Source organism: Schistocerca americana, chromosome 8 (assembly GCF_021461395.2).
Source record: "Schistocerca americana isolate TAMUIC-IGC-003095 chromosome 8, iqSchAmer2.1, whole genome shotgun sequence".
Classification (NCBI taxonomy): Eukaryota; Metazoa; Arthropoda; class Insecta; order Orthoptera; family Acrididae; genus Schistocerca; species Schistocerca americana.
Window position 1 is genome coordinate 361,499,117 of NC_060126.1, and position 14,667 is coordinate 361,513,783.

At 42.0% G+C, this 14,667-nt stretch overlaps 1 long non-coding RNA gene across 1 annotated transcript in view; it reads right to left on the reverse strand.

The window, feature by feature from the left end:
• Positions 1-3,330: 3,330 nt before the first annotated feature.
• The window catches only part of LOC124545385, a 393,572-nt gene continuing 382,235 nt past the window's right edge, over positions 3,331-14,667 (reverse strand). The window contains exon 4 of the long non-coding RNA XR_006967614.1: positions 3,331-3,578. This is a non-coding gene — a long non-coding RNA (uncharacterized LOC124545385). The remainder of the gene's footprint in view (positions 3,579-14,667) is intronic.

The following is a 14,667-nucleotide window of genomic DNA, read 5'->3' on the forward strand; positions in this document are numbered from 1 at the left end:
CCGGACCCCGCTATCAGACTTCCAAAACAAGACCTCACCCTAAACTCGTCAAAACCACTGCTGGTCTAGCGGTTATAGGCAGTACAGTCTGGAACCGCGCGACCGCTACGGTCGCAGTTTCGAATCCTGCCTCGGGCATGGATGTGTGTAATGTCCTTAGATTAGATAGGTTTAAGTAGTTCTAAGTTCTAGGGGACTGATGACCTCTAAAGTTACGTCCCATAGTGTTCAGAGCCATCTGAACCATTTGAACCAAAACCACTGCATCAGTTCAAAAACCCCACTCAGTGTTCGTCACGTGGCCGGTTTGGATCTCATTCGCTTGCTAAACCAGAACTCACACAGTTCTTTGTAACCATCTTAGAAACAGTGCGACGGGCAAACTGTGTTGGTAGCAATCAAATGGTTCAAATGACTCTGAGCACTATGGGACTTAACATCTGAGGTCATCAGTTCCCTAGAACTTAGAACTACTTAAACCTAACTAACCTAAGGATTTCACACACATCCATGCCGAGGCAGGATTCGAACATGCGACCGTAGCTGGTAGCAATCGGTATGTAGGTACAGAAGCTAGCAAAGCTCATCTCTAGCAACGGATACGAACATCTGAGGAGCAGGTGGTGGAAGGGGTTGCATAAAACTTCATTCAATGAATATAGCCGAAACTGCAGGACTAATAAACTTTGGTAGAAAATCAATACCGTTCAACAAAAATATTTTATGCTGAATAACACTAAAGAAACCGTTGTAGTGTTGGATAGTATGTAGCACATATTGTGGGGCGTCATGTGTTCGACATTTTGTCATACGCACCTCTGTCATTACTTACCTCATCCTTACGCCATGTTGCCCACATTTGTCATAGGTAGCATTTTGTTGTGACAGTAAGCAAAACAACTTTTCCATGATTTATCTATGAGGGCAGTCAAATGAAAACAAGACAGATAAAAACGTAAGTAAGCTATTATTTCAACAGTAGTCGCCATAGACGTTAATACATTTATCTTAATAACAGTTATGGCGTTTACTTTTGAGATAATGAGCAGTTTACTTAGCGCTTTTCATCTTTCTCGTCTCCGTTTGACACCCCATTGCATCAGTATTCTCTTGAATAATAGCTGAGCACGATCTGCATCTTCTGATATTGTTCCATTGCATTTTCTTTTATAGCAGAATACTACCAGATCGAAGTAGCATAAGTTGTTACTATCGATTTACATTATTCATACCTGTTTCCTATAGTCCCATTATAAAGACGTAGTGCTTTGGCATTTCTTCATGGCAGAAACTACTAACTACCAGATTCAAAACTTTAATCTGCTCTGATGTTTCTAAACTCATTTCCTTTGACATCACAAGTCTGTACACTAAAGCGCTAGTAAACCAAACTTTAGATATTTTAGAAGCTAACTTGCGTTTCCACAAAAAATTATCCAACACTGAAACAGATGAATTAATGACTCTCTTGCGTATTATCCTGAAGTGTAACTTTAATAATAGAAGAATGCATTCTCAACCATCTGGTCCAGCAATGGGAAGCCCTCTGGCAGGTATATTATCTGAAGTCTTTGTAAATTCTATGGAACGCCTTTTCTTTAAAATTAATGCAGATTTAGCGAGCAAAATTATCTTTTATGCAAGATATGTAGACGACGTACTCTTCATAATTAATGGTTTTCAAGATGATATAAATCATATTTTCACTACTTTTAATAAACTCCACGAGATAATAAGCTTTACACTGGAAAATGAATCTCCTAATAGATCTTTGAATTATTTAGACCTGTCCGCGCAGCGGGGCCTTCTGTTTCTCTTCAGCTAAGTAATGTGGATTTGTGACTGAGTACTCGGTGCTATAGTTTTATACTTGACGTGGCCAAACTTCGGCATGCAGTAGTTTAGTGTCAATAGCTTCAGAAGAAGGCCAAATTATTTTGGCTGATACCTAGGTACAGATTGATTTCTATTTGCAACTGAGACTGACGTGTTATATGTTTACTTAGGGTAATTACGGAAAACCTAAATCAGGATGGCCAGACGCGGGATTGAACCGTCGTCTTTTCCGAATGCGAGTCCAGTGTGCTAACAACTGCGCCACCTCGATCGGTAACAAGAATGATTGACAACCATCCCTTATATGTGCAATTTGTAAGGATGGTGCCGGAGTTCAAAGCCATTCGAATGAGCTGTCGGCAAGATGCCTGAATTGAATGTATTTAAGAAACCCTCTTAAATTATTTCTGAAGATAAGAAGACTTTGAGCCCCTTTAGTAAAAAACGACCATCTTCACAATTTCAGCTACCTTACTCTAGTGGCTAACCACAGCCTCCGTGGTCACCTCCCTGTTGCAACCTGAAAAGGGTCAATAGAACACGTATCAGCAAGAACGACACTTCAAGGCGACCACTGCATGCTATAAAGGCAGTAACTTCTACGTCGTCAGTATTAAAAGAGCTCTTACAACATACAATACATACAGCCAGTCTTCAGTGGTGGATAAGTGGCAAGTCACTAATGAATGCAACTTGACTAGACCTTGACACTGAAAAAATATTGAATTTGTTCCTTTCAGGTTTAGTTTTCACTAAGTGGGGGGCTTCGATACAGTAACAGAGGCAGTTGCCCAAACTTTCAATAGAAAATCCGCTTAGATACACCTTAACGTCGTAGTTACGAAGCTATACGAACATATAACGGGCTTATTTCAATAGTGGTACAAGTCCATTACCTCCAATTTTCAATCTATAATGCTTCTGAAATTAATGGTCGAAACAAACAGAAAGAACGGTTCATCTCTAGCAAGAAGCCATGTGCTTGAATATTTCTGGTATCTCAACTGCAGATTTTTCAGCGCTCATTTAACTTTAGGACTCTGTATCTCAGAATGAACAAAAATGGACTTGCACCAGTATTGAAATAAGCCCTTCATGTTTAACATGGCTGGTCATAATAAACGGACTGATAGGTCAAGAAGTAACCACTGAACGTGAATAGATGATCAGCTGCTAAAGTACCAGTAGGATGAAGTAGCCATAGATTATTTCACATATCTCCCATCTCACTAGCAATCTGAAATTTTCATGTAATCTTTTTTGCGTTTCTCAGCTCCAGTGTTCTTTCTCGACTCCATGCTTCTTCTTTCCCCTTGCCGGAGAAGTACCGCTGACAAAATAAACTTATTCATTTCGACACAAATTTGTTCTTACCTACCTCTAACATCGGAGAACTGTTTCATACTCGTGCGGAGCTGCTAAATGATGCAAGGAAAAAGCGGGAAAGGAGGTGTAGAGGAAGAGAAACTGGAAAGCGAACGTAACAAACACGACTAGTGCATCAGCATTTATTTTACCCAAGCCGGAGGCTTTGTAAACAGGTTTGTCAGTATAGAAGGCAAACAATAATTTCAAATGAGACGAGAATTGAGAAGTTGCAGTAGATTGTTTGCTGTCTACGATTAACACTCTTCCTTCACTGTCCTCCAGCACGGAAGCTACGCAGAAACAGTGCCCGGTAACATACTTGGTTCTTCACAGCTGGTAAACCATGATCAAGGCGCGTTGAAGAGAGTATTCACCTACAACAGAAAATAGTCCACAAGTTAAAAACGAGTAGTACAGGAAATTTCGTAAAAAATGATAAGGTTTTGCAGCAGATGTTTTTTGGTAGAAATAGCTTCGCTATACTACACTGATGATCCAAAACATTATGACCACTGCCCAACGCGACTCTGGATGCCGCCTGGTGGCGTTTCGGGCACGTGACGCGTTAACAAAAGACTGTAAGCGGAGCAGATATGGACGGGGGATCACCCAGCGAAGACAAGTGCTGCAAGGGGAAATGCATTGAGATAAGCCACCTTGGCAAAGGGCTGATTGCTAATACGCGAAACCTGTGAACGAGTACCTTGAAAATGTCAAAGCTGGTCTAATGTTCACGTGCTGCGGAAAGAGGTAGAATGCTATCGAAACTACTATTGGGCACTAAATGGTCGGACGTCCACGACTCTTCACAGAACGTGGGATTCGGAGGCTTGTCCGCTCTGTTAATGTAAGATAAATGGTGATCTGTGGCATCTCTGCCGAGAGAGCACAGTGCTGGCGCACCGTTCATCATACGTCGTTGAACAGAGAGTTCCGCAGCAGACCACCCCTACCCGTTCACATGTTGACCCAACGACATCGTCAATTACGACTGCAGTGGGCACAGGACCATCGGGATTCGACCATCGGTCAAAGGAAAATGTCGGTTCTCCGGCTAAATCGCATGTTTGCTACACTGGGTTGATGGTCGTCTCCACACACGTCGTCATCGAGGTGAACGGAGGCTCGAAACGTCCAGCGCGACAGACGCAGGCTGGTGAGAGCAGTATTATGCCGTGGAGACAGTCACCTGCGCTTGCATGGGACCTGTGCTAGTAATCGAAGACACACTGACAGCTGACAACCACCTGCATCTCTTCATGCTTGATGACTTCTCCGACAACGATGTCATCTTTCAGCAGTGTAATGGTCCGTCTCGGAGCCAGTGGTTTGAGGAGCATTATAGTGAACACGCGTAGATGTCACGGCGACCAAATTCGCCTGATGTAATGCTATGGAACCTATCTGGGTCGCTATCTTGCGACATCATCAAGTGCGAAAATCAGCCACCCGTTATTTACGTGAATTACATGACCTGTGCGGAGACGTCCAATGCCGTATACCTCCACAAACCTAGCAAAAAAATGTCGGATCCCTGATATGCAGAATCAGTAATGTATTTCGTTCCAAAGACGGAGCCGGCCGGTATGGCCGAGCGGTTCTAGGCGCTTCAGTCTGCAACTGCGCGACCGCTACGGTCGCAGGTTCGAATCCTGCCTCGGGCATGGATGTGTGTGATGTCATTGGGTTAGTTAGGTTTAAGTAGTTCTAAGTTCTAGGGGACTGATGACCTCAGATGTTAAGTCCCATAATGCTCAGAGCCATTTGAACCATTTGAACAGAACACGGAAAAACAAGCTTTTGAGCAGTTGGTCATAATGTTTTGGCTCATAAATGTAAGTCGTTAGCTGTGTTAAACGCTCAAGAGAAAATGAACTTAGTTATAGGTAGTAAACTTCAGAACATAGAAATACAACAGAACTAAAAAGTAATTTCTGGCAAGTTAGCGCTTATAATATTATACAAATGTTTCGTCAGAACACTTCAGTTAATTATACATTTACGTGTTTTCTATGGTAAGTGTTTTCGTCATATGGGAAGTGTGCAGCCAAACACTAAAGTTTCAGTCCTAAGAAAGTGGATTTACTGTTGCGCATCACAAGCTTCTCTTGAAAATTTTGAAGTAATCATTATACTTTCTTTAGTTGTTTGTGGAAGCAAAACGTATTACGCCAAGCTAATAGATGCCGTAATACCAGGCGATTTATACACTGTATTGCTCAAGTTAGTACTGTGACAAGCCGCAAGAATATTCTTCTGAAGAACAGGTCTCTCAAAACGAAGAGAAATAGGTAAGTGAGAATTATTAAGAATCTGTTAATTAATCAAATAAGGCCATTTTGAATAAGCTTTGAGTTATAACGTTGTTACGATTTTGATAGTTGAATTAGTAAGTCCTCATAACATACTGATAGTAATTGTGTTTTTTAATTTTTTTATTTTTAATTGACTTTCATGGTAGAAACGATTAAATATGTTCTATCTAAGAAGGTCGTAAATAGTTCGCATTTTATCTCAGTTAGTACTTAGAGTAGGTTCGAAAATGTTGATCCCCTTCTACAGTAAGTACTTGCAACACTCTTCTGATCGTTTTTATATTGTGTTTTGCTGTTCAACATTATTTCGAGCCATTTTAACCTGTTGAACTAGCTCGCACTATTATTTGTGACGTTCTGTTTCTGGATATGAGTTCCACTATTACATAGTGGTTTGACTACAGGGTACTATAATGTTGTTGTATGACCTACTGGTGTTTTCTTGACATTCTGTTTTTGTGTTTTTTATTATGTAGCATGATTTTCTATTGTAATTACCTTGGTTTGGTTCATAATTTTTTGTTCCACAGTTTTATTGGTAGATTAATGTATGTACACTCCTGGAAATTGAAATAAGAACACCGTGAATTCATTGTCCCAGGAAGGGGAAACTTTATTGACACATTCCTGGGGTCAGATACATCACATGATCACACTGACAGAACCACAGGCACATAGACACAGGCAACAGAGCATGCACAATGTCGGCACTAGTACAGTGTATATCCACCTTTCACAGCAATGCAGGCTGCTATTCTCCCATGGAGACGATCGTAGAGATGCTGGATGTAGTCCTGTGGAACGGCTTGCCATGCCATTTTCACCTGGCGCCTCAGTTGGACCAGCGTTCGTGCTGGACGTGCAGACCACGTGAGACGACGCTTCATCCAGCCCCAAACATGCTCAATGGGGGACAGATCCGGAGATCTTGCTGGCCAGGGTAGTTGATTTACACCTTCTAGAGCACGTTGGGTGGCACGGGATACATGCGGACGTGCATTGTCCTGTTGGAACAGCAAGTTCCCTTGCCGGTCTAGGAATGGTAGAACGATGGATTCGATGACGGTTTGGATGTACCGTGCACTATTCAGTGTCCCCTCGACGATCACCAGTGGTGTACGGCCAGTGTAGGAGATCGCTCCCCACACCATGATGCCGGGTGTTGGCCCTGTGTGCCTCGGTCGTATGCAGTCCTGATTGTGGCGCTCACCTGCACGGCGCCAAACACGCATACGACCATCATTGGCACCAAGGCAGAAGCGACTCTCATCGCTGAAGACGACACGTCTCCATTCGTCCCTCCATTCACGCCTGTCGCGACACCACTGGAGGCGGGCTGCACGATGTTGGGGCGTGAGCGGAAGACGGCCTAACGGTGTGCGGGACCGTAGCCCAGCTTCATGGAGACGGTTGCGAATGGTCCTCGCCGATACCCCAGGAGCAACAGTGTCCCTAATTTGCTGGGAAGTGGCGGTGCGGTCCCCTACGGCACTGCGTAGGATCCTACGGTCTTGGCGTGCATCCGTGCGTCGCTGCGGTCCGGTCCCAGGTCGACGGGCACGTGCACCTTCCGTCGACCACTGGCGACAACATCGATGTACTGTGGAGACCGCACGCCCCACGTGTTGAGCAATTCGGCGGTACGTCCACCCGGCCTCCCGCATGCCCACTATACGCCCTCGCTCAAAGTCCGTCAACTGCACATACGGTTCACGTTCAAGCTGTCGCGGCATGCTACCAGTGTTAAAGACTGCTATGGAGCTCCGTATGCCACGGCAAACTGGCTGACACTGACGGCGACGGTGCACAAATGCTGCGCAGCTAGCGCCATTCGACGGCCAACACCGTGGTTCCTGGTGTGTCCGCTGTGCCGTGCGTGTGATCATTGCTTGTACAGCCCTCTCGCAGTGTCCGGAGCAAGTATGGTGGGTCTGACACACCGGTGTCAATGCGTTCTTTTTTCCATTTCCAGGAGTGTATATATCTGTATTGTTCACAAATATGGATATGCATGATACGGTTTTTTGTGAGGTCTTACGTGTGAAAACATTTTTATGGGATAGAAATAGGTGTCTGACGTAAATGTTCCATAGGGCTTTTTTTAGCCTCTACTTCATGTTTGTAATCTCTTACACACTTATTGGCTGTTATCTTTGAAGATATGTCAAAGGAATGTCTTTTACATTCACTAAGAGCCCAAAACGTTGGGGTTTACTTACCGCTTACCTTTATCAAATGCAGTTTTGTGTGATGTTGCTAGCTATGACTGTGTTTGAATATCACATCCACTTCTAAGATTTTGTATTTTTCCGTCACTTTATTTGATTTTCAAAATGTAGATTTCTGAGTAGCAGCAAACCAAGAATTTTGACAGATTCTCATAGAATCTGTCCAGAGTAAGCAGCAACAGCTGTGTGTGGGTAGATCTGTTGTAGTAGTTGTGGTCTTCAGTCCGCATATTAGTTTGATGCAGCTCTCCAAACTACTGTGTCCTGTGCAAACCACTTTATCTCCGATTCACTAGTGTAACCTACGTCTTCTTGAACATGCTTACTGTATTCAACTCTTGGTCTCCCTCTACAGTCTTTCTTCCCCCACTTTCCTTGAATACTACATTTCTAATCCCTTGATATCCCAGAATGTGTCGCATCAACCGATCCCTTCTTATAAAGCTGTGCCACAATTATCTTTTCTCCCCAATTCTATTCAGTACCTCCTCAATAGTTACACGATCTTCCCATCTAATTTCCAACACTTTCCTGTAGCACTACATCTCAAAAGCTTGCTTTCTCTTCTTGTCTGAACTGTTTACCGATCACGTTTCACTTCCATACAAGACTACACTCCAGACCAATGCCTAACAAGTAAATTTATGTTGTGTGTTAACAAGTTCTTCTTCTTCAGAAACTCTTATCGTGCCACTGCCAATCCAGTTTTGTATCCTTTTCCTTCGACCTGCATCAGTTATTTTACTGCTCGATAGCAAAACTCATCTACTATTTTTAGTGTCTCATTTCCAAATACAATTCACAAAACTAGAGTTGCGTTCTACGAAAACTAATGTTCAGTAGTTTCGGTGCACTACCGAAATGACGTCGTAAATTGTATGATTATCGGTGATATTGAAAGCACTATTACTGAAAGGAACATAAATGAATGTGTAAGAGTGAAAGTGGCAGCCGACGAATTATCTTCCTTTTTTCTTTTGTTTGGTTGTTTGTTTTACACATAATTAGAGCCGTATATTTACCAGAGTTAGGCCATTGTGTATTTTATATCCCTGCAGAACATAAACTGCATTTTATAATTAATAAAAATCAGCTGACTGCGGAATTTCTAATGTTATACGTAACCAAAGCATTTTCTTTTGATACAAGTAGAGTTTACATGCAGAAACTTACAGAATTATATATCTAATTATTGTTATTTTGAACTCAGTAGAAGGCTGTTCATCATGATCAAAGGCAAGAGTTTCCTGTTATGATTGCTAAATACGAAAGTTGTTTATAAATAACAGAAACTTGTTTTATATTCGTTCGATGAAGTACAGAAGCGATGTTTGATGTGTTTTTCCTTTGCAGTGTTTTGTAATTTGACCTTTTTGTTGATAAGATTGCGTTTTCTAGTTCTATACGATACAGCTATATTGTTTTCCTTATTTTTACTACAACATCCTCTGTTTCACGTTGCAAATCAACACTGTTCTAACAAAAGCTGAATTAGATACTGACAGTCTCAATTTAGCTATAAATACAGTTTGCTCTTAAGTAATAGTCATGAGGATAACCATGTAGAACAAAAATATTCCTTAGGTTACCGGACCATTTATAGACGGTTAAAAGTGTTTAAACCGACAAACTCTGGGAGGCTGTAGGTGACATCAAAACAAATATTTTTCCCTAATGTCATTTTTTCCTATGAGGATTATTTAAACCGGTGGAGGCCATATTACGCTCTTCAGTTGTTAGAGGCCGTATTACGATCTTCAGTTGTTATAGGGCGTATTACGCTCTTCAGTTGTAGGCAACTTCTGTCCACCAGTGTAGTAGTGCATTGTCTGTGTTTACTAACGGAGCGATACACCTGGAGTGACTACACTGATATGGTTGGTGCATACTACGTAGCGCACCACAAGGGACGAGCTGCACATTGGGTTTATCAACAACAATATCCTAATCGCCGTATCCCGCATAATACGACCTTTGCTGCTGTGTAAAAACATCTGCGTGAGATCGGGTCATTTAGTGGATTACCTGGACAGGGACGCCGTCGCACGGTAAGAACGCTGCAATTTGAGGAAGCTGTCTTGCAGTATGTGGAGCGGGATCCTTCAGTCAGCACTCGTGCAGCTGCACGTAACATGGGGACGAATCAGACGAATGTAACAACAGTCTTTCGAGAGCAATTACTACGTCCATTTCACTTACAGCGTGTCCACAACCTGGAACCAGTTGATTATCCACCCAGAGTACAGTCTTCGCGGTGGCACCTGGAACAGTGAGAAATGCATCCCACATTTCCATCCTCTGTGTTACTTACCGATGTTATTTACCGGGCATGATGGAGTCTTCAACATGCACAGTTCGTATGTTTGGAGTGAGGATAACCCACATGCCACAGTTACTAGCGCTCATCAAGTGCAGTTCTTCGTTAATTTGCGGGTCGGTGTTGTTGAGGACTGTTTAATTGGTCCGTATCTGCTACCTAGGCCATTAAATTACAGGCACTATTACAATTTTCTCTCCAGAGCATTGTCAGAATTGCTGGAAGACGTCCCGCTCCCTACAAGACAACGCATGTGATTGCAACATGACGGGGCGCAGGCACATTTCAGTCGTCGTGTGCGTCGATTTCTGGACCGACGGTTCCCAGAAACGTGGATTGGCAGAGGTGGTCCTGTACCATGGCCTGCTCGACCCGCAGATATTTCCCCTCTGGACTTTTTTGTGTGGGGAGAGATGCACAACCTTGTTTATGCAACTCCAGTTACATCAGAAGAGGATCTGGTTGCCGGGCTAGTAGCAGCAGCAGGAACAATTCAGGATGCTCCTGGGGTTTTTGCCCGTGTCAGACAGAACATGATCCGACGGTTTAACCTTTGTTTACGTGTCAATGGAGGCATTTTTGAAAATCTACTTAAGTTGAAATTGGGTTGTGTTAATGTGTTGCCTCTTGGTCATAAACAAATGGAAAAGTGTTTGTTGGTTTAGTTAATTTGCCACCAGAGAAATCTTCCTCTACCGCTTTTAATATTCCTCATAGGAAAAAATGACTTTAGGGAAAAATATTTGTTTTGTCCCCTACAACTTCCCAGAGTTTGTCGGTTTAAATACTTTTCACCCTGTATGTCCTCACTCAGCTTCTAGACGGTTCACCGTCAGTTCTTAGGGGAATCCCTTAAGACACTTGTCTCATACGAAATGGAAGCGATGGTTAAGTGGTAACGCCAGATGGGTAACCAAAACACGTAACATAAAGGAAACGCGTGTAGCACACTAAGCCAAAGCAACTACGCAAACTACCGTAGTCTACGCTTACTTGTGATAGTCTATGGTAGTCTACGATAGTTTTATAATTCTACACTCAGCATAACCTGATTTAATGCAATTATATTCAATACCAATATATCAAAACGAAGCAGTGCTGAGACGGCTCAGCAGGTTCGGCTGGTCGAGTGGCAGCCTGCAGTGAAGAGGCGTGCGCGGTGCGTTTCCCAGCCCGTTAGGGTTGTCCGCCCCCGCGCAGTGAGCGGCGTGTTGACAGTGTGTGGTGAGCCGCGGGGGCGGTGCGTGTGCAGGGGCGGCGGAATGGTAGGGCAGCGAAAGGGAAGGGGGCGAGGAGCTCGCCCCAATGGCCACCGCACAGCCTGCTTCAAAAACGATAACGCGCTACCATCGTCGCCGGGTCCTGCTATACAAGATATCGCTGCAGCAGCACAACACGTACCTCTCTGTAGTAATGTGTGGTTGTACATCTACTGACGTACAGAGGTGTAAGTGAATTATGCACAAATTTAGTCCTCGGATAATCATTTGATCGTCATGTCATAACGAAGGACTTATAATTATCGGCTAAGGCTTTAGTCGCTGAGCTTGATCACCTAAGAGTTTGCAGACATTTTAATTTGTGATCTGTCGAAGATATCGAAACGAGTTATCTGTCATATGATAGTACGAAGAGGGAAAAGTAATTTTTTTGCACATAGCCCTTAGCACTCGACTGGTGGGGCAGCCCTGACCGTGTAAATCTCGCAACAGACTCACACGTCGGGCGCTGCCCAGCACAAATTTCAGTTCACTGTAACTCGTATGTCGGGGCTCTCACTGCCATATTTGTTGTACTTTACTGTTCTACAACTCTCTCCAAACGATATTTCTACGAGAAAAGCCTACCACTGTTGCCTTGTTTCCACGTTTCTAGTTCCCTATGAAGGTGACGTTAGGAATCATAACAACAAAAATCGCGAATTTAAGTGATAATATTGGAGACAATGGGTGAAATTGTGAGTCATACGAGTGATCTAAATGAAGATAACAGTAAAAACAACAATGACCTTAGTCAATAGCTTCATTCTGTACAATCTGGATGCTTCTTCCAGTCAGAAACCCAATTTCAGCCACAAGAGATCAAGTCTGCCATTTCTGAAAGCTTTGTTTGGAAAAGTACAGAACACAAACGGAACGATGGGAAGAGCACCTACTTTTCCCACTTTCGATGACGAGGAGAGACTACCAAAGCAGCCACACTTAGTTTACTCCAATGAAAATAGTAACAGTAAGGATAGTGCCGTTTGCAGTAACAGGAAGATAAAAGGTGGTAGAAGGGAAACTATTTACCATTGCAACACATATTCCACTAAACCAGGACTATATGTGAGTGAATTCTTCGAAAAGTACCACACTGTGAAGAACCATCAGGCCAAAGTGACTAGATGCATCAAATGAAAGACAAAAGGTGACACATTCAGTGTTACAATGTATGTGTAATTGGTTTTATTGTTTAGCTTAGAGTTAACCTTGGTATAATTTCATTATATGTGACAGGCGTTAGCTTCAATGTAAACATTGCGAGTGCAGTGACGGCATCGAGATATTGGAGGAGTGATATACCTTTTAGACATTCAGAAAATTCTTAAGGAAACGACTGCAATAATATAACGGTTGATAGCGTTGGCATTGAAACTTTTCGCAAAAATATTAGAGAAACGAGCTGAAATTGAAAAGCAAAATGAGCGGTCTCGGCTGTGACAGTGTAAAGACAGCCAAGCGCTCTCCTGACAGTCCCCGTCATTCTTTCAAGCCTTTTGACTGTTTACATGTCCCCACAAAAGGTGTTCACTTAAACAGTGGCACGTACACCCTTTTTCCTAGTTTTTCATGGTTTTCCTAAGCCCCTTCTCATTTGCTAGAATTTAGCGTTTAGATATAGTTACAATATTCGTAGCTGTCGTATGAAGTGGGGCCAATAGGAATTACGTTCAATGGCCCACCTACATCTTTTTATTGCAAATCCTTAGCTTGATTCTCTCACCGTAACTGCAGTCGTCATTTGGCCTAGGAGATGGGGACTAGTTTGATACACCAAATTTTTTGTAACTTTCTCTTTGCTTGTATTTGCTTTTCAATCGTTTGTATGTTAATTACTTGAGACGAAAATGATATGTGACAAACTGATTAGATGAATGTTTAAAACCACCTACAACCACAATTAATCTGGTCATTGTACTATAACTATGACACATCTTTTCTGGGTGTGGCCGATATCACTGACAGTTGTCCGGAAGTCGGAACGCCACATAAGAGTAATAGATCATATTTTATTTTTAGGGTCTTAAAACAATTTAAGATTGTCTCCTTGAAATTGTTCAGAAGTTCTGAATAAATTCTACTTAGAAATATTCTTCTCAGAGTTGTATACGCGCTCATTAAATTTATCGAACTTACGATGTGGTCGTATTCAAAGCTTCGTATTATCAAAAACATGAGTTATAGAAGGTTGTAGATATCACCATTTTGTAGGAGAATGTTTCATCTTTCCGTTGTTAACACTGTTTAGCACCAAAGCGTGATTTCAGTTCAGAAGACTAGGTACTTATCTAACGAATCTGTAGCAGAATATGAAAGATAAAATTTTATCGTATAGCAGAGACATTGGAGATCGCTTATCAGGTAAAATTATAAACGAATAACAGTACCAAGACATAGCACAATAAACGAGGCAAGCTGTATGGGCAACATATTTATATCGATCATCTACTGATGACAACGTTCTTCACTTCGCTTGTGCAGTTACTTCTCGGTTATAGTGCAAATGCAGAAAAGGTAAAACTGCGGTATTTCCTTATCAACATAAATATTTTATGCCAGTGGCTGTTACGGAAGTAATTAAGCCAATATATATAGGCCTGGTACACTGAAAAAGCCTCAAAAATTGTCCTCATAGTTGTATCGAGAATCAAAATGAATTGTTAAAACAACCTCATACGGGCTCATATCTATAAGAGTGTGTTTGTTAGGATAAAATCTTTGTAATGGAGTTCAGTTATGCTGTTAAGTCATTTAATGGTGCTCATCTGGGTGGGTAAAAATGTTCCTAAGGTAAGACCATCAAAGATTTTCAGCTTCCGAGGGAATGCGAGTATCCACGCTCAGTATATTTGTGGATTCAATACCAAGGATGTAAGAACTAGAATTGTTCTGGATGAAGAACATGGAGCAGAATATTGCCATCATTACTCTTTAGGACACTTCCGATTACAAAATGTCAGCTATTTGTGAATATTCATAATAAATTACTTTAATCGTATTTTCTAGCATTTCAGTTATTTACCGTTGCATGAACCCTTATCTCACAACCGACACAATCAATTACATTCAAATTGTCGTAAATGATTAGAAATTAAATGTAGCCACTGAAGTAGTAAAATGGCAGTAAGCGGTTATCCTCTGAATCAGGGAGTGTTATATGAAACTCTTCCTACTGAAAATGGATTGTATGAGAAAATATATAAACGTTACATCAACAACAAAGACAGCGTAATTTTACAACTGATGTAATAATTTTGAAATTCTAGCTGCAATAGTACCAGAGATAAAGTTACTCGTAGACGAATTTAGAAACTTTTACATTGATGGGATAGGGCGTTCCA